The 24,441-nt window shown below is 35.1% G+C and overlaps 1 protein-coding gene across 6 annotated transcripts in view; it reads left to right on the top strand.

The window, feature by feature from the left end:
• Window positions 1–24,441, top strand: part of TENM2 (teneurin transmembrane protein 2) — a 3,416,041-nt gene that overhangs the window by 1,073,351 nt on the left and 2,318,249 nt on the right. Inside the window, exon 1 of one of the 6 annotated variants that reach the window (XM_070232932.1) lies at window positions 13,652–13,800. The exons of the other annotated variants lie outside the window; for them this stretch is intronic. The gene's annotated coding sequence lies outside the window, so the exon portion shown is untranslated. Of the gene's footprint in view, window positions 1–13,651; window positions 13,801–24,441 lie in introns of those variants that run through there. 6 annotated transcript variants of the gene reach the window in all.

Genomic DNA, 24,441 nt, shown 5'->3' with positions numbered 1-24,441 from the left:
TTCTTATCTGCAGAATAGAAATACCTCCCTTGTAGAATGGTCCTGATAAAATATATAGCCAAGTGCTCATAATAAACACTTCATAAATGGAACATTTTATTTTATATTATCATAAGGTCTTTTTTTCCCCTTTTGCTAATATTTATCAATACCCCCTGAGCAAATGGTAGACATGGAATTGAAATCCTATAAGATATAGCCTGATTTACTCATTCTAAAGATATTCTAAAAGATTTCAAAAATTTTGGGTTATCATAAAAAAACATCTAATACATTTGCTATGACTTTGAGAGTAACAGACAAACACATTGAGCACAATTTTCAATGCAAACTATTTTTCCAGATCACTTTGGGAATATACTCCTGAATAACTTTACCTAAAAGGGTAGAATCAGGCTGGCTGTGTTAAATTCACAAGTAGAAAAGTTTTATCTTTTGGCATTTTCCCACCTTCACTTCTATATTCTGCAAATCTCTACCTCTCTTCAAAGAATTCCCTTCTGAACAATAGGTCAAACATTTACAGGTGGCTGGTTTTGTTTTCTGAGTTTGGAGTCTGAATGTTATGAACTTGGGTAGAGCTCATTAAAGCTTCCTTTCTGCCTTTCATTATAAAAAGCCCAAGTGACAGTACTTGAAAAACAGCCTCTGGCTATATATTATTGAAATCCAAAGGCCAGTAAGCGAAGAATCATTTGCTGGTCAAATCTATATTAATCTAACTTGTTATATTGTCTTAACAACATTCTCAAGAGTGTTTTTTCTGCTACTGAAAAGATTCATTTCAATAAACCAAACATATTCTATCTACTTAAATTAATGTACTTATGCCAGGCCAATTTCATAATTGTTCTAGAAAAATAATCTCTCAATAGTCCATCTTGGCGAGACTGCTGTTTATCAAACAAAGTAGGATAGTCCATTTAACTCTGAATATTATTTGATTTGAAAATCCCAGCCTTTCCATTAATTAACATCGACTCGGTAGCAGAGGTGACAATGATTTAATATGGGTCAAAATCTCATTATATAAAAATAAATTTTAATAAAATCCCCAAATTACAAGAAACTATCTAAATTTCACTTAAATTAAGACCATTATCATTTGCTATAAGAAAAATTCAATGACAGCCAAGGAGTCCTTTTGAATTCAATGAACTTTATTGCAAATCAGGGCCAATGATCATGGAATTGGTACCATGGACTCTCTCGGGTTAATGGAGCATGAGCCATTTTCTTTCCCATGTACCCCCTACAACACCTTCATTTCAACCTATTTAGCTTCCTTCTCATTCTCCATTTCCCAGCTCAAATCACACCTCTCTGAACTTCCTGTTCATATGTACAATTGCCTCTTCTCCTCCTGTTCTCTTAACACTCTGAAATTCTCCTCTCCATCTTTCACTTCAGGGAAAGTTAAACATATTTTATCTAATTATTTAAATCTATTTCTCCTACTAGCTTTTAAGCTCTTTAAAGGAAGAACTGAGTCAATATTTTGTCCTGAATTCTCTCATAAAACATTTCTATGTGAAGCTGATGAGATTTTGGAACAAAAGTCTTTCAAGTGAGGTTTGTTTTTTTAAATAAAAGATTGAATGTCTTTTTCTTGATGTCAGTCACACTGAAGGAGTAAGCCATTCTCCGTGTCTGTTCTCATCTTAGTTCACATGATAACTCCATTTTCAAGGTCCAAGAGAGAAGACAACTAATATATGCCTTTATAACCTCTTCTTATCATGATGAATTCTACTACTAGCAAGGAAAGATCCTGTGATTTTTGTCTTTCTCTTCTGAGGAGCTTCACACACTGAGTCCTTTTACTCAATCCTATGATCTAATATTATCACATCTTAAAGCTGAACTCCAGTAAGAGCTCATGAAATAATGGAATTTTAGATTAGCAAAGAACTATACATCCACATGTCAATCTGTCCATCCATCCATCCATTTCTCTGTCGATCCATGCATCCATTCATCTATCCATCCATTTGTTCATTCACTGAGTGAAGATTTGAAAATAATCTATTATATATCTAAATAATATAATTAATGGTTATAATACTGTTAAAAACTAGTAGACGAAGAATGAAATATACACAAATAAAGTGAAGTGGAGTGTTATGGTGTTATAATACGTACTATGTACAGCCTAAGTTATATTATACTATGTACAGCCTGCCCAAGAGACATGCTTCTGTTCTACATGGATGATGAACAAATGTTGTGAACCAAACAATGAGTAGATATAAACTAGTTCAACAGGAGGAGAATGACATTCTAGGAAGAGAAAGCAGCATAAGCAAAGGAGATAAATCAGTTCAGTTTAGAGTTCAAATTAAGGGGTAGATTGATTCATCATCATAATATGATTATTATCTGCATAATAATTTGATTATTAAATAATTTGGAGTTATACTACAGGCCATGGACAGTCCATTGAAGGTTTTACGTAGCTTTAAATTTCAGGAATATGGATTTGGAAGACGTGTGGTGAATCATTGGAAAAATGGGAGACTAGAGAGCAGAAAAGCAAATTAGAGATCACCACGGCAGTTAAGTTGGAAGGTGACTTCAATGGCTTAGGGATGGGCAGAAGAGGCAGATGCCTGAGATTTGAAATGAATAGAGTGAATAGGATGTGGTTAAGTCTCTTGTTTCCATCTTAGTCAACACAGAGTCTGGTTGTACCATTCGTTAAGGTAAAGAATATGGAAGGAGGAATACTGTTGAGGGAGCAATATATTGAGTTTAATTTTGAATGTGTATCATTTAAGATACTTCTGGAGACATTTGTTTCAAAATTCTTGCCCCTGCAGGAACTTCAGTACTCTAATAGGTGATACAGATCCAGGATATCTGCCATATCCTGCTTGTGTGTTCTTTGGGTTTATTCTCTTTGCTGACTAACTCCGTATTCCATATATCTTACCGGCTCTGCTCTGCACATAGAAGTTCCTTTGTCGTGCAGTCTTATCTTAAAGGCATTTCTCATCAAGCATGTAAAAACATCATGATAGATTTGAACATGACGTAAAAAAGAAACGCATTTTTGAACATTTTTTCAAGTGATTCCCTTAAAGGAGCCATACATTATGGGGCTGGGAAGAGGGACATGCCATAATGAAAGTGATTATTTTGGAAAGGTATGTTTGCTAGTAGGACTAGAATAGATGGAAGCAGAGAGAGTCTGAAATCAGAGGCCTGTTGAAGGAATCTAGGCATGAAGGGGCTCAGGAATTGAGGGTGATGGGAATGGAGGAAAAGGAATAAACTCAGAAAGTTTAAGAAGGAAAATACAGCAGTACATGTTGATAAATTAGATATTTAAAAAAAAGGAGTAGACCTTTCTATGACTTTCATAATTTATAACCTTTCCAAATGGTAGAATCATACTACAGATTGTTGAAAAGTTTCCTGATCCGCAGATTGCCCATTATAGTGTCGTATGTGTGTCTGCTTGCACCTGTGTGCATGTGTGTCTGCTGTAGCTGTGCATGTGCATAAACTTTAAAAGAAAAAAGGTAATATTCATTTGCCTATCTTAAAATCTGGATAAAGGAGCTCATCTTTCATTTTGTTTCTATTTTTTAATCTTCTGTGACATGTTTTTATAATAAAAAATTTAAAAAGGCCTCAGCATTTCTGGTGGGTTTAATTTGGTATAAGGGAATAAATTGCCTGCTCCTTCAGATTTCATATGCTCTCTATATTTATCACAAAATACATCACAATCTTGTTTATTATTCCAACCTGCCTCTTTTTGTCCCTAGTGCATCCTCCCTGTCTTCTGCTGGCAGACAGGAACAGATTGAAAGGAACTCACTTTGGCAGACCACAGTGTTGCATGTCAGTGATTTCCATGATTGTCTAATAAACAACAACTACAGCAAGGCAATGATCCTAAAGTGGGTATCACTACAAGCCTCTGTTCAAAACAGTTTTAAAGCCATCTTTCAAGTGAAAAATAAGGGTAATCATATTTCACTCAAAGCAGGATTCATAGTTTAAAATATTCACTCACTAATTACCTTGTGAACCTGAAGATTTTATTTTTCTGCAGAAAACATTTATGGGAATTTAGATGCTAAAATTTAGAAGCCATAATTACATCCCTCTCGGAATTTATTTCATGGAATCCTTTTCAAACTTTTGCTTATGTAATAGGATTCTATTTTGCACCAAGGAAAATGTTTCTGTTGTATGGGAATGGTGGCTAAAAATATGTAGAAGTGATATAGGACAGAGGTTTCTGAAATCCACCAGCTCATGCCTTCCCCTCCCCTCCACCCAGGTCAGTGAGCTCCTGCTCCAGAGTGCTAAGGATGGAGAAAAGAGCTTTGTGTCAAGTGTAAGATTGAAGATTTAATGAAAATAACACTACTTTCTATAACAGATAAACACTGAAATAGTGTCTCAACTCAACTGACTTTCTTCCTGCTTTCATAACCCCTATGGGCGTCAGGTTGTGGGTGGAGAGAGTGAACTATTGCAACTACCATTCAGGAAACGAGGTTGACAGAGGCTGTGCCATCTATATCATACGGCAATCAAGATCTCCATGAGAACTGATAGCAGCCGGTGTTAAGGATTCTGTATGGGTGATTTTTTAAGGGCTTATCCTGTAAGTGGGACACATCAGTTCCATTGGCCAGAAATATCACATTTATTCACACCTAACTGCAAGGGAGGCTGAAATATCTATTCTATCCATGTGCCTAGAGAAACAGTGAATGGATTTCATGAAGAGATACATAGCAATGCTACAAAGAGTTATCCTTCAGTATTAGAATAAGATCATTCCAATAACTGTATTTGAATGAAGAATTATAGAATCAGGACAAAATGACAATAAGAAACCACTTCCCAGCAAGAAAATGGACTTTAATAGAGGAAATTAGGAAGTAATTATTGGAGGAAATGAAATTATTTCATATTTATACACATAAGTTGAGATTCCTTCCAAGAATCAATTGTTCTCACTTGCGTTTTAGTATTTTTCTTTTGTCAAATTATTTTTATTTACACAAAAAGTATTTGCCTTCCTTAAATATCAAATATAGATGACAAGGCATTGAATTTTACAGAAATATCTTATTATTTAAGTTTTTCATCATCAAGTATAGCACCAGTGGAGAGAAACGTACAAAACATAAATGTAAATTTCAATGAAATATTACAAGGAGAATACTGTGATCATCATAGACACTAAGATATAAGATGTTTTCAGACCCCTGTAGTCTACCTCTCTCCCTAATAATATACCTCTCCTTTCCCTGCGTAGCCACCATGCTCCTGACTCTTTTGATGATCCTTCCTAGTTTTTTTTTTTTTAAATTATGGTTAACTATTTTAGCATGCATCTCCAAGCACTATAGTTAATATTGCCTGCTTTTTCTTTACATTTATAGAAATGATACTATATATATTCTTTTGTAACTGATTTCAATTGCTCAATATTACGTTATAAGGTCATATTATAGTATGTAGATATAGCTTGTTTCCATTCCTATACAATATTTCATTTTAAAAATGTATCACAATTATTTATATATTTTAGTATTGATGGACATTTGGGTTGTTTCCAATTTTTCTCTTTTGTTAGTAAATATCACTGCTATGAGCATATTGGTGCATGTCTATTGATACCTGTGTACACAAGTTTTTGGTGGGGATGCCAAGGACTGGGCATACTTGCACAATGGTTTACTTATCTCCAGCTTTCATAGATTATGCTAAACTCTTTTTCACGATAATCGTTCCACTTTAACATTCCATCAACAGTTGTATGTGAATGTCACTTATTATGTACCCTCACCAACTCTTGTTCTTCGCTGTTTGATTAATTTTAGTTTTTCTAATTTATATGTAGTGGGTTCTGTTTTGGTTTTAATTTGTATTCCTTATTGATTAATGAAGTAAAAAAAACGCACCATTTTATTTGTTTGCTGGGTATTTCTATCTACTCTTTGGTGAATTTTCTGTTCAGTGCTTTTGTGGAGTATTCTGTCGATTGTCTTTTTCTTGTTTTGTAGAAGTTTTAAAAAATGTATTTTAAATACATGAGTTTTGTCAGTTATACCTTACAAATATATTATTCTGTGTTCCTCCTTTAATACCCAATGAGCTTATTTCATGTTTTCTCTAAAATATCTTCTAGGAACTTAATAATTTCAACTTTGCATTTTAGAACTACAACAGAATTTTGTATAACGTGGTGTCACATATTTTCTCACATGAATATTCAATTGATCCAGCTCAATTAATTGGAAAGACTCTTTTCCCCACTGATATGTTATCCTTCCTTTTCAGAAATCAATAACCTGCATTTGTGTAGTTTGTTTCTAGCCTCTGTATTCTATTCCAATGGACAATTTTTCTGTCCTGTACCATTACCACAATGCCTTTTTATGACTGTAGCTTTATAATAAGACTTGGTCTCTGGAAATATAAATCTTCCAACAGTGGGCTTCTTTTCTTTGAAGAGCATCTTGCTTATACTTGTTCCTTTGAATTTCCCCATAAATTTTAAAATTACCTTAATGTGTTCTACTGGGGGGCAGGAAATATATATATTTAAATATATAAATACGCAGTGTTTGAATTGAGCCTGTAGATCAACTTGCAAAGAAAAACACACCTTTTAAGTATTCATTTTACCATACTATTTTCTTATTTAGAGTCTCTCAATAGTGTTTAATGGTCATCTTTATAAAATTTTGCATATCTGTTGTTAGTTATTCCTACACATTGGTTTAATTGATACTCCAAGTATCTTTTTGTTTATTATCACTATTTTTTATTTTGAGAGACATAAATTTACATGTGATTGTAATAAATAATAGAGATCTCATGTGCTTTTTGCCCAGGTTCCCCCAATAGTAACAGTTTTCAAAACTGTAGTACAATATCATGACCAAGATATTGACAGTGATACTATTCACCTAAGTATCATTTTTTGAAGATGTTTTCTAAATATCTATTCCTTATATTAGAAATTCTGTATTTTTTTGTACATAGAACCTGCATGCGTCAACCTTACTCACTTACCGAATCTAATAATTGAGGTATTAAATATTGTGGATTTTCAACATACAAAACATGTAATCTGTGAAAAATGGGAGTTTAATTTGTTCTTTTCAAATATTTGTGCATTTTAGTTCCTGTTTTTCTTTACTTTTCTGTTTAGACATGCAGGACAATGGTAATAGAATGGAGAGTGTGCACATCCTATTTCCCAAATTCGTGGGGTAAATGTTTAATATAAGACCATTAAGAATAATATTTGCCGTATATTTTTAGATACTTTTGATGAAATGAGGGTTTTTTTTTGTTTTGTTTTGTTTTTTTAAGGATTGGCACCTGGGCTAACAACTGTTGCCAATCTTTTTTTTTTTTTTTCTGCTTTATCTCCCCTTGCCCTCCCTGTACACAGTTGTATATCTTAGTTGCAGGTCCTTCTAGTTGTGGGATGTGGGATGCCGCCTCAACGTGGCCTGACGAGCAGTGCCATATCCGTGTCCAGGATCCAAACCCTGGGCTGCCGCAGCGGAGCACTCGAACTTAACCACTCGGCCACAGAGCCAGCCCCAAGGATGTTCTTTTCTATTATTGTGTGTGAAGTGTTTTTTCATGAATGAATTTTGAATTTTATCAAATGATTTCCTCTTTATGTTGAGATGATCATATGATTTTCTCTATTCCTGTAAGGAGAATTAAATCAATTGATTTCTCAATGTAAAACCAAACTTGCATGCCCAAGAGGAAACTCTCTTCATTGCCAAAGATTATTCTTCTCTTTTAATCCATGGATTTTGTTAAAAAAATATTTTGTTTTGAGTTTTTACTTTAATATTCATTAGAAATATTAGCTTGCAATTTACTTTCATTTAATATTCTTCTCAGATTTTGGTATTGGGTTTTATCCAGGCTCATAAAACAACTAAAGAAGTCTTTCTTCTTTCTCTAGACTATGAAAGCATTTGCTTAATATTGATATTAATTCTTCTTAAATGTTTGGAAGAACTCTTTTGTGGGAAAGTTTTATTACAAATTCAATTTATTTAACGAATATAAAACTCTTCAGATTTTCTATTACTTCTTGCATCGGTTTTGAAAAAGTTTTCAAAGAACTTGTAAATTTCCTTTGTAATCTTGGTGTTCATATCTTTTTATTATCTTTTCCTGTCTATAATTTCTATAGGTATTTTATCATTTTTTATTCCTAATGTTGGAAATTTCTCTCTCTCTTTGTCTTGATAAATTATACTAGTCATTAATATTGTATGAATCGTTTCAAAGAGCCAACCAGTTGATTTTCTCTTTGCAGTCATTGATTTCTTTTCTCTCTTTCTTTCTGTTGGAAGAGGCAATTGAGAGGAAATAACTGCCAGTAGACCCACAAACTGGACCCAGGAAATCAGAGTTTCCTCAGTGGAATGCACATTCCACCTACCATTCCCACACTACAAATTACTTCAAGGACCTAGCCTTGAGAGAATAAGGTGTTTTTGAGACCATCTGGACTGTGTACATCATTGAAATGTGTTAAGGCTATAATATAAACTTTTAAGATTATGGTGGGAGGGTGTGGAGATCTACTCATCTTATGACCACCAAGGTAAGCCTCGTGTGTAAGCTCCCTTGCTTATTAAACCTGTCATCTACCAATCTGGAGTGGTCTGCCTCTTTCTTTGGTCTCCTCTTGCCCTTTGTGTATTGGGGCCAGTTTATGAACCAACAATTGGCAAGCCAGCCAGGAGACTGAAGAAATGGGTCTTAGGAAAGAGGCATCCACAGGGGAAATCCAAAGTTGGCCATCCACCTATGTGTGGGGAGGGGTGGCCTGTATGTTAGATGTTTGGGGACTGTTACATGAGTACGAGGACACCCCAAAAATGCTGGCTGGTCTAATGAACTTATTTGAGGATGCATACAGTGCAGTTTAGCAAAGAAGAGCAAAGAAGGGAAATGAAGGGCTGTTAGAGTGGGCTGGCCTCTACTGTGGGAAATTTGGTTTGCCACTGATGCCCAAATAGAGGCTGAACCTCATGTTAAAAAGTTGGAAGAACAGCTGAAGTTAGAGAAGGACATCTGATTGTCCACTACTGTGCTAGTTTCAGAGCTAACAGACAAGGTGGGAGAGCAAGACAATAAGTTAGAAAACTTAGCATGCCATTTTGCAAAAACAAGCTGCCATAGATTAAGGTCAAAGCACTTGTGGCAAAGCCTAATTGAGACACTAAGAGGTGAAATGCCTGGGAAAGTGAAGAGAATGAAGAGGATGTTGTGGTGACTGACAATGAAACAGACAAAGCACTCCATGCAGTGCCTAATACAAAGGAAATTTTTAAATAATAATTACCCTAGATTTCTGATAATACAGAAATATTCCCCAAAACGCCTAGGAGTAAACTTGCATTCTTTCTTTGTCCTCATGATAAGATGTGAATCTTATCATGTCTTTGAAATGTAAATACCCAGGAGATAACTAAAACACTGCCCATGATTACCTGAGACTGAAAAAAGAAAAGAAGAGACTTTTTGGAATACAGACTGCTATAGAAGTTCCTAGCCCCAAATCTAGCCCACAGCCTTGATAAGATTACTCATCAAGGGCAAAAACAAATCTTAAAAGTTTTCTCCACAAATTAGTAAAAACTTTTAGCCATGTGAGAGGGCAAACTTAACCTGCCAACAACATCTGCCAACAACACAATTTGAATTCAACTGTTATTTATAAACTAGTGAGTTTTATATTGTTGTACTGATTCATGGCTAAAACTTTTGGAATGAAAGCTATGGTCTCTGTTTGTGTCTTCTTATATGTTTATATATGTCTACGGATATATGCTAAGTATATATGATATTTTTATACCTCTGGATGGCATTGCCAAAATTAATTAAAAAAAACCTCTAATTAATTGGCTTAAAGAAAAATAAACTTTATGCAATAAACTTTATATAAACACTTATGCAAAATTAAAACAATTTTCTTTCATTTGATAAAAAGACAGTTTTCTTGGACTATTGGTCTTTTCTTGATAAGATTATAAGAGGGGTTTTTTTTTTTTAACCTTTTAAGTAATCTGCCTGGAAAACACAAGTTCTGTGTTTTATCAGAACAATTTCCTTTGCTTTATGTGGTGTTTATCAAGCCTTTGATTCCTTAAGAAAATTGAAGTTTCTCTGTTAAAAGAACAAAGTTTTTATTTTTTTTAACTATATAACATTCTGTATTTGCCGTTGGTCTTTAATTGTCATTTTGGTTAAATAGATAACTAAGTATTGTTTTACATTGACCTATGATTCTATTTAATCAAATGGTTTAAAACTTTTCAAAGTTTTTTCCATTTATTCTTTTTTTTTCATTTATTCTTATTGTATCTATATGAGATGATGAATGTTAACTAAACTTATTGTGGTAATCATTTCACAATATATGTAAGACAAACCTTTATGCTGTACACCTAAAACTCATACAGTGATGTATCTCAATTATGTCTCAATAAAACTGTCAAAAAACAAAACAAACAAAAACCCCCCAAAAAACTTTGTGATATTTTTAACAAACTTCCCCCAAATCAAATTCTAAATGAAGCCTTTTTGACCTTGAACTAACTTTGGTATTTTCCAGAGGGCCTCTGAAACATCTCAAAAGATTTTTCTCTCTCCTGGTGAAAAAGAGATATTAGACTAATTAGGCTTGTTTGATATGTTAAATTATATGGGAAACATTGTCAAATAAGAAATGATGCTAAACTTTCTTTAGGTTATATTTGTATAAATATATGTTATTAATATAAATATTACAAAAATTATATGAACTTCCTAAAAATCTGATATGGCCTGGTATATTATCAGTCATAATTCTAGTTATTATTTTAAAATGTATATCACAGAAATACCAAATTCCCACGTCAATTGCATTATAATGAACTCTCATCAGATCTTTAACCATGACCATTTTTAAGTCTTCTGTCATTTACAGATAGTTCTTGTTTTACTCAGATGCTTTTGCAAGTGTTTCTGCAAAAGTGCTTAATCTTCAAGGATATTCATGGAAAAGACCTTGAGGAGTGCAGGTCTGACAAGATCATACCACTGAACTAAATAAGAATTTGCAGAACTTGAATGCAAAAACTGATAAATTCATAAAACTACTAACAAAAAATTAAATCAAGAATTAATTACATGAAATTGAATGTACTGATGAAAATGATTATAATTTTTATGACTCTTTATTTGAAGCATTGCTGGTTCTTTAATATTTTGTTTTTACATATATAAGGAAACACTTTTTTTTCTCTTCAGCTACTTATGACTTACAACAATTTGGTAAAGTGTATCTTTGTGAACATTTATGAAACATTTATCTTTTCCTCCTTACTTGATACCTCCAGCATTCAGAAACTCTTAGTGAGTATTCTTATTTTCATGGCAATATAGTTGTTTGCATGAGTTCAATAAGAATTGGTTCTCCTTGTAACAGAAACAAATCGCAGCAGCCAGTGGGCTGAAGTCAGAGTGGTTTGGCTGGTCATCACTCATAAGCCCTGGCTGTTAACCCTTTGCACTGACGGTTGGGCAATTCTAAAAGGAATTAACTCCATGGGTTGGACAATGGTAAGCCAAGGGGTGGATGATCACAAATAATCCCTCATGGGGTCAGGATATATGGAAAGATATTTGGGTTTGCCTGAAAGAGTCTGAGACATTCCTCAAATGTCCATGTCCATGTCCCAGCTCATAAGATGTTAACACCCCCTGGCCATCAAGAAACTGATGACCTAGGCTGGGTATGTGCCTTGACAACCAACCCTTCAGTAGATACAGCAGATTGAATGCATAGGAAGGGCAGCCACTGTAGTGCCCAGGTAGAATGGCATATTGCCAAGGATGACAGATTGCCCTTGAAATAGAGTGATTTGGTTAATACATTTAACAGCATGTCCTATGTATTCAAAGCAATGCACAAAGCAACTGCCAAAGGAGTCTTGGGAGCATTCACTGGAATTCGCAACCACTGACAGATTGGCAAATTAATAATTGGCCCCCTCACTTCAACTGAGGGTTCTAAATATGCCTTGGTTTGTGTGGACCCTACGTCTGGCCTAAACCAAGCTTTCCCTCGTTGCTGTGTAAACCAGGCTGCCACCACTACAGGATTAGAAGAGCTGAGTACCATGTACGATACCCTCATTGAATAGACAGTGATTGGGAGTCACATTTCCATGGTCATGATATGAAAGTCTAGACAAAAGAACATGACATTAAAGGGAGGTTCCATCTCCCCTATAAGCTACAAGCAGCAAGGTTGATAGAAAGAAAAAAGTAAAATATTAAAGCCACTGATTAAATTTCTAACAGGTAAAACCACCTTGGCCAGGTGGAGTAAAGTACTCTCCCAGGCTTTAACATATTTGAATGATCAGCCAGTAAGGCCTATTGTCCCATGTCAGACTGGGGACCCCTACGGAGACACCCAACACTGAAAAGGTGGGAGACAGTCATTGCCCCAACTCTCACTGTTGATCAACATACTATGCTGCTGAAACACCAAGCCCCATCATGCCTGGGAAAGGCATTGTTATCCACTGGAATTTCCAGTGGGATGTCTCACTGGGATGGGTGAATTACTTTGCACCCTTGGGTGAAGGAGAGCTACTCAATCTCTGCTGGGATCTTGTTGTCTTGCTGAGAGCTCGTCCTACTGATATGCGTTATACCTAAAATGGAGCACACATCATTGAAAGAGGAGAAAAAGTGGGAGTCCTGGTTTACATATCCTGCCCCCAGACTATCTCCTCCTGCCTGACAGTACTGCCTCCTCCAATCAACATGTATGGCATGTATAGCCAGGTCAAGTTCCTAAAGCTGCCAACTGCCCTCTTCTTAAGGCCAAATGGGCGTGTGCTGTTTTCCTATGGTACAATCATTTGGCTGCTGTCTTTATTTATTCCATTGGCCTGGAGGACATTATAGCGCAGATAGAAGCTCTTACTATATCCACCCAACAGGGCTTAAATGAAAGCCAGTAAAGCCTGTCTTTACTGAACACTGAAATGTCTCTAATGAGAAAAGCTGTCCTCCCAAATAAAATGGCTGTGGACATCATTACTGCCTCACAAAGAGGCATCTGTGCTGTTATCCAAACAGAATGATATGTGTTCACAACTGATGAGTCTGCTAATGTTTTATCTCTATTATTACATAAGGACATAAGTAAACACCCAGAGTGATCTGACCCCCAGCCTAGAGGACCTAGTAAATCAATGGTTTTGATTATGGGGCTCTTGGTAAAAAAAAAAAAGGTGGTACTTATTTTGAGAATCATTATCTTAATCTGTGTTTTCTCCTGCATGTGCCTAAATTGTTGCCTCCAGTGTAGCCAGATAGCTGCCAAATGAACCACCTTCGTGCTAATGAAGCCCCTTGCTGATCATTCAGGGCGCATTGCAAAAAAGTGGGCTTATAAAATCGTAAGAGCCAGTCACAAGGGAAAAACTGTTGGAGGAGGTCATTGAGGGAACATGACCACTGGTTGACCCACAAGCTGGATCCAGGCAATCAGAGGCTCTTCACCTCTTCCCCGATCTTGGAATGTACATTCCACCCACCATTTCCACACTAGGAACTATTTCAAGAATGTAGCCTTGAGAGAGTAAGGTGTGGTTGAGACTATCTGGACTGTGCACTTGACTGAATCCTGAACCCCATTAAGGCTTCTATATAAACTTTTAAGATATAGTGGGTGGGTGCGGAGACTTGCCTTGTGGCTTCCTGAGACAAGCCTGATGTGTAAGTTCTCTTATTATTAAACCTTCCACCTACAAATCTGGAATGGTCTGCCTCTTCTTTGATCTCTCCTTGCCCTCCGTGTGTTGGAACCAGTTTACAAACCAATATTTTCTTTCACACTATGTTTCTTGCTTGCTTGCTTTCTCTCTTACACGCTTGCTTTCTTTGGGTTTCGTTTGCCTTTCTTACTAGCTTCTTGAGATGAAAGCTTAGATTATTGATTGATCATTCTTTATTATTACTAATATGTGTGTTTAGAATTATACATTTTTCTCTGAGTACTCTTTTAGCTGCATCCTATAGCTTTGATACGCTGTGCTTTTATTGTCAATTAAAAATATTTTCTTATTTTCATTGTGATTTTTAGTTATTTAAAAATGTTATTTTCTAAACATTTGTAAATTCTCAGTTATCATTTTATTGTTCAATTCTAGAGTAATTTCTTTCTGGTCAGAGAACATATGTTGTATGATTTCAATTATTTGAAATGTATTGAGACTATTTTATGGCCAAGTATAAGCTCTATTTTGATAAATGTCCCAAATACACCTGAAATGTATATGTATTTTATGTTTATTCAGTACGTACGTCAATTAGGTTACTTTGTTTAAATGTGATATTCAAATTTTTTTATAATCACTGATTTTTGTCTACTTTTTTATTATTTAAAGAGATGATTTATCATTTTCCTATTGAATTATGGATTTGTCTGTCTTATTATTAGCTCTTTTGTTTTTTGATTTATTTGTTTTAAAGTTATCAGGTGCACGAAAATGTAGGATTATTATGTCTTCTTTTCCAGTTGTCCATTATATTAAAATATCTCTCCTTATGACTCTTAATCTAATACTTACCTTAAAGTCTACTTTGTCTATGTTAATATTGCTGTATTAGCTTTCTTTTGGTTAATGTTTGCAAGGATATAATCTTTTTCAATTTAATATTTTCAACCTGTGTCATTATATTTCAAGTATCTTATGTTTCTTATAAGCAAGATATAATTATTTCTTGTTTGCAGTCCTGTCTGACAATCTCTGCTTTTCGATTTAATTAAGTGCATTTATGTTTAATGTAATTATTGATGTAATTGGGCTTGTTTTCTATATATTCTGTCTGTTCTCTGTTCCTTTATATCTCCTTTCCTTGCCTCCTTTTTATGTTGTTCAAATGTTTTTCATTATTACATTTTATATGTTCTATTAGCTTGTAGTAATATGTTTTGTATTATTCTGTTATTGATTACCCTAGAAATTGTCAGATGCATTCTTGACTTAGTAGGATATATTGTAAATTTTTAATACATTAAAATATTTTCATACAATGCAAGAAACTTACAATAGTTTAACTGCTTTTATTCACCTTGCTTTGTTTGTGCCATCACATTATTTTATTGCTGTGTTTATTAGGGCCCCACAGTGGCCACCATTATTATTTTAAAGAGTAATCATCTATGAATGTTTCTACAACTTTACCCTTACCAGTACTCCTTGTTTTTTCTGGAAGTTTCATGCTCTTGTATGGCATCGTTTTGCTTCAGTCTGGAGAACTTCCTTTATTATTTTCTAGTAGTTTGTTGGGTTTTGGTGACAAATTCTCTCAAATTTTTAAAATCTTAACGCGTCTTTCTATTGCTTTAATTTTTGAAGGATAATTTAACAGGATATAGAATTCTAGTAGACATTATTTTTCTTTTTTCCTTCTTTCTTCACCTTATAGATGCCATTTATTGTCTCTAGAAGCTACAGTCACAGTCAAAAAGCTCACCACCAGGCTTATTGTTGCTCCTTTGAACAAAATGTGTCACTTTTTCTCTAGCTGATAATATTTCACTTTGCCTTTGGTTTTCAGCAGTTTGACTAAGATGTGTCTTAATATGTTTTTCTGTTTCTTGTTTGAGGTTTGATAAACTTCTTGAATCTGTGGGGTACTTTATTTTATTAGTTTAATAATTTCTAAGCCACTATCTCTTCAAGTTATTCTTCGATCACAGTCTCTTTCACGCCTCACTTTCTGTGGCTTTAATCAGGTGTGAGGTAGATTATTTACTATGTTCATTGTTTTTACAGTCTATTCTCTTATTCCCAATCTTATTTTTTCTCTCTAGACTTCTGTTGGGATAGTTTTTTTCCTTGAGGTCACTAATCATACTTTCTGATGTATAACTAATTCTGTTTATAATTCTAGAATGTCATTTTCATTCTTTTTTATAGATTTCAATTTCCTTTTGAAATTCTCATTACTTTTATCTTTTGTTGTTCTTTTCTTTGTGTTGTTTAATATATTTATAATAGATATTTTAAAGTCCTTGCTTAAAAATTCTAGTATCTGGATTATCTGTGAGTCTTCCTTATTGTTTTCTTTTATATTAAAATAAAAACTGGGGAGACATGGGGCTGGCCCCGTGGCCGAGTGGTTAAGTTCGCGTGCTCTGCTGCAGGCAGCCCAGTGTTTCATTGGTTTGAATCCTGGGCGCGGACATGGCACTGCTCATCAAACCACGCTGAGGCAGCGTCCCACATGCCACAACTAGAAGGACCCACAACGAAGAATATGCAACTATGTACCAGGGTCCTTTGGGGAGAGAAAGGAAAAAAATAAAATCTTTAAAAAAAAGAACAAAACAAAACTGGGGAGACAGCCCCGTGGTGTAGTGGTTAAAAGTTTGGAGCACTCTGCTTTGGTGTCCCAGGTTTGCAGGTTCAGATACCTGGCATGGACCTACACTACTCAGCCATGCTGTGGTTGCAACCCATACATAAAGTAGAGGCAGATTGGCATAGGTGTTAGCTCAGGTCTAATCTTCCTCAATCAAAAAGAGAAAGATTGGCAACAGATGTTGGCTCAGGGCTAATCTTCCTCAGCAAAATAAAAAATAATAAAAAATTTGGTAGTATTTTGCCCCTCTTTGTGTGCCTTGTAATTTTTATCACAATCTGAAAATTGTGTCAAAGAACCTAGAAACTGCAGGTGACTTCTTACCCCTTTGGAGAGGGTTTATCTTTTCTTCTGTTAGGGAGATAGTGTGAAGATCTAAACACAATACAATCAGGTGAGTAGGGTCTGAGTAGCAATTTTAGTAAACTTTACTTCATGTGTGATATGTCTCTAATTCCTCCAATATGTCCCTCACAGACTCTTTTTCTATTGTTGAAGTATACTTGACATACAATATCCTATTAGTTTCAAGTGTACATCAGAGTGATTTAATATTTATATGCATTATGAAATGATCACCAGAATAAGTCTAGTTACCATCTGTCTCCATACAAAGTTATTACAGTATTATTGGCTATATTCCCTTTGTTGTACATTACATCCCTATGACTTATCATTTTGAACTAGAAGTTTGTATCTCTTAATTTCCTTCGCCTATTTTGCCATTCCCCTAACTCCCTCTGGCAACCAACAGTTTGTTTTCTGTATCTATGAGTCTGTTTCTGTTTTGTTCTTGTTTGTTTTGTTTTTAGATTCACAAACATGATCGAGAGACTTACATTGTTTGTTTCTTCAGCTCTGAAAGATGGGAAGTAATTCAGTTCTCCTCTTTAGAGATTTGAATGAAGCTCCTTAGCCTCTTGCCCATTGTGGTTTATATTTGGGCAGAGGTCCTGAGGGAGATGTAGCCTCAGGCAGACATCCTTTTTCTAGTAGGACTTTGTCTCTTAAGTACCATGATAAAGGTAGAGATTTCTTTCTGCATTTTAGAAGTTTCTGGATGAGCACCCTAACTTCCATGTTGCCTCAGAACACAGTAAGTTTCAATTAGGGCAAACTGACCATGCTTTGGGTGCTTTTCTAGATTCCAAGCTGTCATGCCAGCCCACCAGACCGTCATACTTAGCTATTTTTTTTTCTTAGTTTACTTGCTCTGTCCAGCTGAAGCCTAATCTTTAGTTTATAATCAGAATTGTCAGCTTTCCTAGCAAGGGCTATTTCTTCTCTCTGATCTTTAGTCCAGAAAGTCTTCGCTTTTCCTCAGCAATATGATCTATTTAAAAATATGATTACAAATCATCCAGTTTTCTTTCTGGTTCTTACAGTGGAAATGTTAGCCTACTATCTCCTAGCCAGAAAGACAAAGCTTGGAATGATTACTTTTTCAAAGTACGTTATCTCATTTTCTTGATCTTCAATTGTCAATTTACCAAGTATTTCCATTTATTTTTTAAAAAGCTTTTTTCTCCTCTAGATACAGTTTTGTTCTTTAAACCATACAGAAGCAGAAGCCTTTTCCTCTTGACATTCACTCCCAATTTTCTGTTTTATCATGCCCAGATAACACATTCCATTTTGTGTGAAATATAATTTCTAGAAAGACTATCACTCATTTTATGATCCTTTGTGAGAGTCAGATGAAGTTTTAGAGGAACAAAGTCCATGAAAAGAACGGAGAAAATGCCCAGTGAAAAGAGGCTTGGTGACATCGACTTTAAATGTGCAATTGTTCTGATGCCAGATTTCCTCCCAAGCAGTGCCAATTGGCAGACACAGAAATCCTCACCTCCTCCCAGTGTTAAACTCAGCAGTCAAAAACTAGATATAGTGGGAAGTGTTGATTTAACACCCGGGAAGAAACATGGTCTGATGCTAGCTTTAGTAAACATTTCAAAGAAGGATTTTAAGAGTGTTAACTTAAAAGCCAGACAGAAGGACAGAGAATAAGAGCTGAGGAGCAGAGATGAGGGAATTGTAGGAGTGTGAGGGGAAGCTCCTTGACTGACAGAAAGGAAGAATGAGGCTTGGAATAATCTAGAGCAAAATTCCATTTTAAGCAATATTTCTATTAGATTGGGTCAAATGAGATCACCTAGGTATCCACATAAATGTGTACAAATACGCATATATGTGCATAAATGTTTGCTTAGTGTATTAGGTAAATACATATGTGTGTACGTGTATATAATATATGTATGCAAACATGCGTATTTGTGATATATATTCCAATGTATCTAAAAAACTATTTCTGGGTCTAGAAAAGTTTTTGTTGGTTTTCTCATTCTTAGAAATACAGAGAAGAAAGTCATGCTTAATTCCCTTGAAGAGTGACCTCCATGTCCACAGCTGTATTTGTTTCCATAAAAATACATTGCATCAGACACTTTGATGAAGAAGATTCTTTTGGTGAATTTGATGATATAAATATTAATATGCTGTAGATCTTGCCTTGAATAAACTCAGTCTGTTAAGAAAGATAAGTGAGGACATATTTAAAATACAGTATATAAACTACAATAGCAGGATTAAATGGTAGCAAAGAGTAGGTAGTTCTGAAATCTACTGAGAGAAGTAGAGGACTGCTTCAAAGAGGAGGGGACATCCAGATTAGGGTTGAATGATTAAAAAATAATTTCTATGTATCCATTTCCCCTGCCTTCCTTCCTGTTGAAAACATCGCTACTAACATATATATGTATTTAATACTTTGCCTGAAAATACTTGAGAAAATTATAACATGGTCCACATGAGTATATATGTTTTTTTACCATAACGTTAGAATTATAATGGAAGCTCTATATAGCCACGTGACACATAAAAATGTTTCGGTCAATGACGGACTGCATATATGACAGTGGACCCATAAGATTTGTCCCATAGAGCTTAGGTGAGTAACAGGCTATACCATCTAGGTGTGTGTAAGTACACTTTGTCACGTTTGAACAGTGATGAAATCACCTAATGACACATTTCTCAGAACACATCCCCATCGTTAAGTGATGCATGACCATATGCAGGCATACCTTGGAGATGTTGCAGGTTCTGTTCCAGACCACTGTTACAAAGGGAATATCGCAATAATGTGAGTCACACAAGATTTTTGGTTTTTAGTGCATGCAAAAGTTATGCTTACACTGTACTCTAATCTAATAACTGTACACTAACATTATGTCTAAAAAAACAATGTACATACCTTAATTAAAAAATGCTTTATTGCTAAAAAATGCTAACCATCTTCCGAACCTTCAATGAGTCATAATCTTTTTGCTTGGGAAGATCTTGTAAAAAAGGCAATATCTGCAAAGCACAAAAAAGTGAAACATGATAAAAGAGTTACACCTGTAGTAAGCTTTTATATCTAGTCATATGAACCACACACTTTATTCTTCTTCAAAATTGTCTGTGTTTACTTGGAATCTTTCTATGGTATATCATTTTCAGGAAAATTTGATATGCTCTGTAAAGTTCTGAGTTAAGTTTTAGTGAAATAGCTTAGTGAAATTTCAAGCTATTCATACATATTCAACAATTTCATACATTGATGTGTAAAAAATGGACACCTGTATAATTTTTAGTCATACTAAATGAGAAAATGGAATATATTTCTATTTACCTAGTTGCACATTTTTGTTACATTTCTTCTCTAAGTACATTACTTATTGTTGATGCTGAGTAAAGAATTGTATTGACTTTTCAATATATTGATTACGTATCCAGAATCTTCAATGAAAACTCATTATTAGTGATATTTTATGTGTAATTTCCTCTGGTTATCTATAGAAGTAATCATGAATTATCTGTTAATAATGAAAATTTTGTGTCTTTGTTTTAATTCTTATGCTTATTTTACTTTTCATATTTTATTCTAGACTTGTGTTGAATACAAAAAGAGTTATCTTCATCTTATTATATTTTAAGAAGGATAATTCTAAATTTTCATTACTGTGTAAGGTTTTTGCTGTAGCTTTATGGTAGATGTCCTCTATCAACTTTAATATGGTTGTTCTATTTCTAGTTTTTATCTAGGAATTGTATTCATCTTAAATGATTAACATTTATCAAGGTGATTTTTTGTTTGCTTGTTTTTGGTGAGGAAGATTCTCCCTGAGCTAACATCTATGCCAGTCTTCCTCTATTTTGTATGTGGGATGCTACCACAGCCAGGGGTGATGAGCAGTGTGTATGTCTGCACCTGGGATCTGACCCTGTGAACCCTGGGCCATAGAAGTGGAGCATGCAAACTTAACCACTACACCACCGGGACAGCCCCTTTTTCATTTATTTTTAACATTCACTGTTAAAAGACTAGTTGTCTTTTCCCTGGGCAGATCTTTCCATATACACATGAATATAATATGAAACAATTTTTTATCTCTTAACTCTCATCTCCAAATGAGGAGGAAATGGTTATCGTGACTTAAATCATGATGTGTAACTTTCCAAGGTTAGCAAACATTAGCCGGGAGTTGAAACTCACAGCACAAGTAGTTTAAAGCTTTATAACAAGTTTACTAATTAACCATGTGATCTCTATTTTCTTGGCAATAAGAAAGAGCAATTTCAATAGAAGAAAAAAATAAAATTTTATTCTGTTAACTGTGGCACATAAAGTCACAGAGAGCTGAAATTTAAATTGGTATATTCTTTAAGTTGGTGCATTTTTTACTTTAGTCCCTACCATTGAAGAACTGGTCTTAAATATCACTATCAGTGCTCCCAGCATTAAGAGGACATTTTATCCGTCCTAAGAGAAGTTATTCACAAACTGAAAGGCAGGGCTTTTTCCTCCTTGTCTAATTTGTCTTGTAATGCCTTAGTGCCTTTGTAGTTCAGGCTCAACTCCTTGCAGGGAGGCTTTAGCCCTTTAGTGACTTCCATGTCAGAGTTCAAATGTGATTTTTGGGGAGCTTCTGCCATTTGCAACATCTCTATGAATAAAATTCCACCTGGGGATTCCGTGAAGGCATCTCTCCAGTATTCTGTCTTGCTACTGTTTTCATCTCTTTAAATGCTTGCACTGTGGAAGGACTGCAGTTTTATCGAGAATCACTTGGAGTGATAAAAAATATAAAATATAAGATAACTGTATAAAACATCTGATTAAAATACCTTGCCCTCTCTGAAAACTCTCAACCAAACTTCTCCCCACCCCTTCTGTTGTGACAATAAGTCAAACTTGGTTAAAATGTATAGTAAAAATTGGTTATTGATATCTCTAAACATTATCCGGTTAATTGCTGGGAAAATCAAAAGAACAGCAATGGCCTAGATAGTCTGTTTACAGAAATCTTTTGAAGTTTGAGGTCATTTGGTTTAACAGCAGAGTATGTTACTCAGGAATGTAAGTTTCTTGGGCGCAGTGTCTTCTCTACCTTTTTTTCACTGCTGCATTATCCTCAGCATCAAAACCAGTGCCTGGCATGTGAGAGGACCTCAGTAAACATTTACAGGACACATGAAATAATAAATTAATGAATTCCATTCTCCTTTCCTCTCCATTACCGATTAGATTTTCAATTTAGTTAGAGTTTGTGTAATGCTTAATATCTTACTTATCTGAGACATTCAACAACAGGATAAGCATAGTTTGCTTCCAGAAAATACCAATGATTGGGTACTTTCTACACGATAGGCTTTGCAGGTAAGCACTTCACATACGTCATCTATTTAATCCTCACAACAGTATAATAGGTATTACCGTTGTCACCATTTTACAGGTAGTTGAGGCGGCGAAAGAAATGTTTAACCTCAAATAGCAATAAAAAAGCAACAGGGTCACTGGTGTACTCGTCTTTCTGCTTCTGAGAACAGAGCTCTTTAATCTGTGGTTTGCTACCTGCCCAAATCCTGATAATCTGTTTACTGTCATTCTTCAGTGTCAGAGAAGAGAATTAAGCTTACTGAATTGAAAACGTTCATGGTGTTTTTCATGTAGCAGCATTTGTTTTGGAGTGTTTAGCTGCTTTTAAAAGCATTCATGAAAGTTTGCCAATTACCTGGTAGATAACATCAACAGCAAAACGCATGTTTAATTTTGAGGAGTAATTTTTTTCTTCATTTTCACCCCAGGCAGGAACCTGGGAAAAGATATAAATTTCTATTTAAAAATTATTGTCTCTAAATTCATCTCTCATGCATCCCATGTTTCATTATTCATTCTTCAATTGTGAAATTTTAGGCTGTTTAGGAAAGTGACGAAGATGGTTTTGAGATCAAAGACATGATTCACTGAAAGAAATATAACAATGGGTCAGGAATCGGGCCTAAGAGTAGAATGACAATACCTTTTTATTTCATTATATCATTTATTGCTGGCAAAAAGTTGGTGATTAATTAGGACCTTGGACTTTTTCATCTTGAGGAGATCACACAGTCTCAAACCCTTCCTTCCATGAGCGTGTGCTGTGTCTCTCTGCTCTTTTGGATTGCAATTTCTTTTATAGAATTTCTGTTGAGCAATGACTGAACTCGGATATTTTATTCTCTTTTTAAATCAAAGTTTTAATTCTGGGCAGGTGGCTGTTCTTGGCAAGGAGAGAAGGAGGCATCCCTTATTCGTCACAGCCTTTCTCTGAGGGTTCTAATTGACAAGGGGACTCTGTACAGGTAACTGAAGGAGTTCTCTTTGTACGGGAAATCTGTAATATCTCTGTCGCTTTCTGCATGCAGATGACAAGCTTCTGCCAGCTTCAGAGCTTCATTTTCTCCAGCTTCAGGGACTTTCGTGATTTCCATCCATTCAAATTGGTCCAAGCCAGTGTACTATTCCCATCTCCAGCATTTCTTCAGCCAGACCAATCTGCCCTTATCACAACAGGGGTGCCGGAAGCTTTGTGAGTTACAAGTTGTTTCTCATGTTTATTGATGGACTGATAGTTATTTGGGAAAGGAATAAAATAAATTTTTTTAATGTTTGGCTCGTTTCTATTGAAACTGAATCACCCCTCCCAAGTTCTTCTTTCCACACAGAGCTCAGTTTCTGAGTGTGAAGCCTCTGGGAGAGGGAACTAAAGTAATTGAATTGGATTAGACAAGCCAGCAGAACAAAGTCACATTCCATGAGGTGTTTCCAGCATCGAGTAGATGAATTGTAATTATTTAAGGATTAGTGCAAGCTTGAGATGAGGTCCATTCTGAATACTCTTCACCATGTATAAACAAAAGCAAGAAGTAGTAATATAGGCTGTCTAAGCCTCTTTTTATCTTTAATAGATTTCTGTTAGAGCTGTGTGAACTTGAAAAACTGCTGCCATAGTGAGCAAACGCACTCATTGCTTTTCAATAAAAAGTTAGGCCAAGCTAAGCCCTCAAGTCTAGGGAGAGAGCTTAATTAAGGCTGCTTCCTTTACTGTAATTTACTGGGACAGCACTTTGGTATATGCCATGGGCAAGGGAAATTGGGCTCATCTTTTGTAAAGAAACTTTTGTTTTAGAAGAGTCTTAGATTTACAGCCAGCCCTAGTCATCTAGTGGTTAAGACTTGGCACTCTCACCACAATGTACTGGTTTCATTTCCTGGTTAGGGACCCAGCATAGTTTCAGACACCTTACTCCCATGAAAAATAACTGTACCAACTAGAGTATGGTGCTTATATATAGCTCCTTTTGTCTTTAGTTTGACTGTACTTATTCATTTCCAACGTTACTTAGGTTAGCATCACTTTTTCCTCACTCCCTTCAGTAAGATTATGTCATACATTTGTAATATAGTTAGAATCTTTGTCATCGTCTGCATTCCATCTTGTGACATCTCTCTCTCCTAGTTGATTTTGTTCTTTATTTTTTGCCTACATTAAACTTGGTTTTCTATAGTTTTCTATGAATTATGACAAATGGTTAGTGCCATGTATCCTCAATTACAGTGCTATGCACAATAGTTTCATAGTTCTCAGTTATTCCTTGTACATCACCTATTTAATACTACTC

Source organism: Equus caballus, chromosome 14 (assembly GCF_041296265.1).
Source record: "Equus caballus isolate H_3958 breed thoroughbred chromosome 14, TB-T2T, whole genome shotgun sequence".
In the NCBI taxonomy this organism is placed as follows: domain Eukaryota; kingdom Metazoa; phylum Chordata; class Mammalia; order Perissodactyla; family Equidae; genus Equus; species Equus caballus.
The sequence above is the reverse complement of the archived record's forward strand: the minus strand, read 5'-3'. Positions and strand labels throughout refer to the sequence as shown.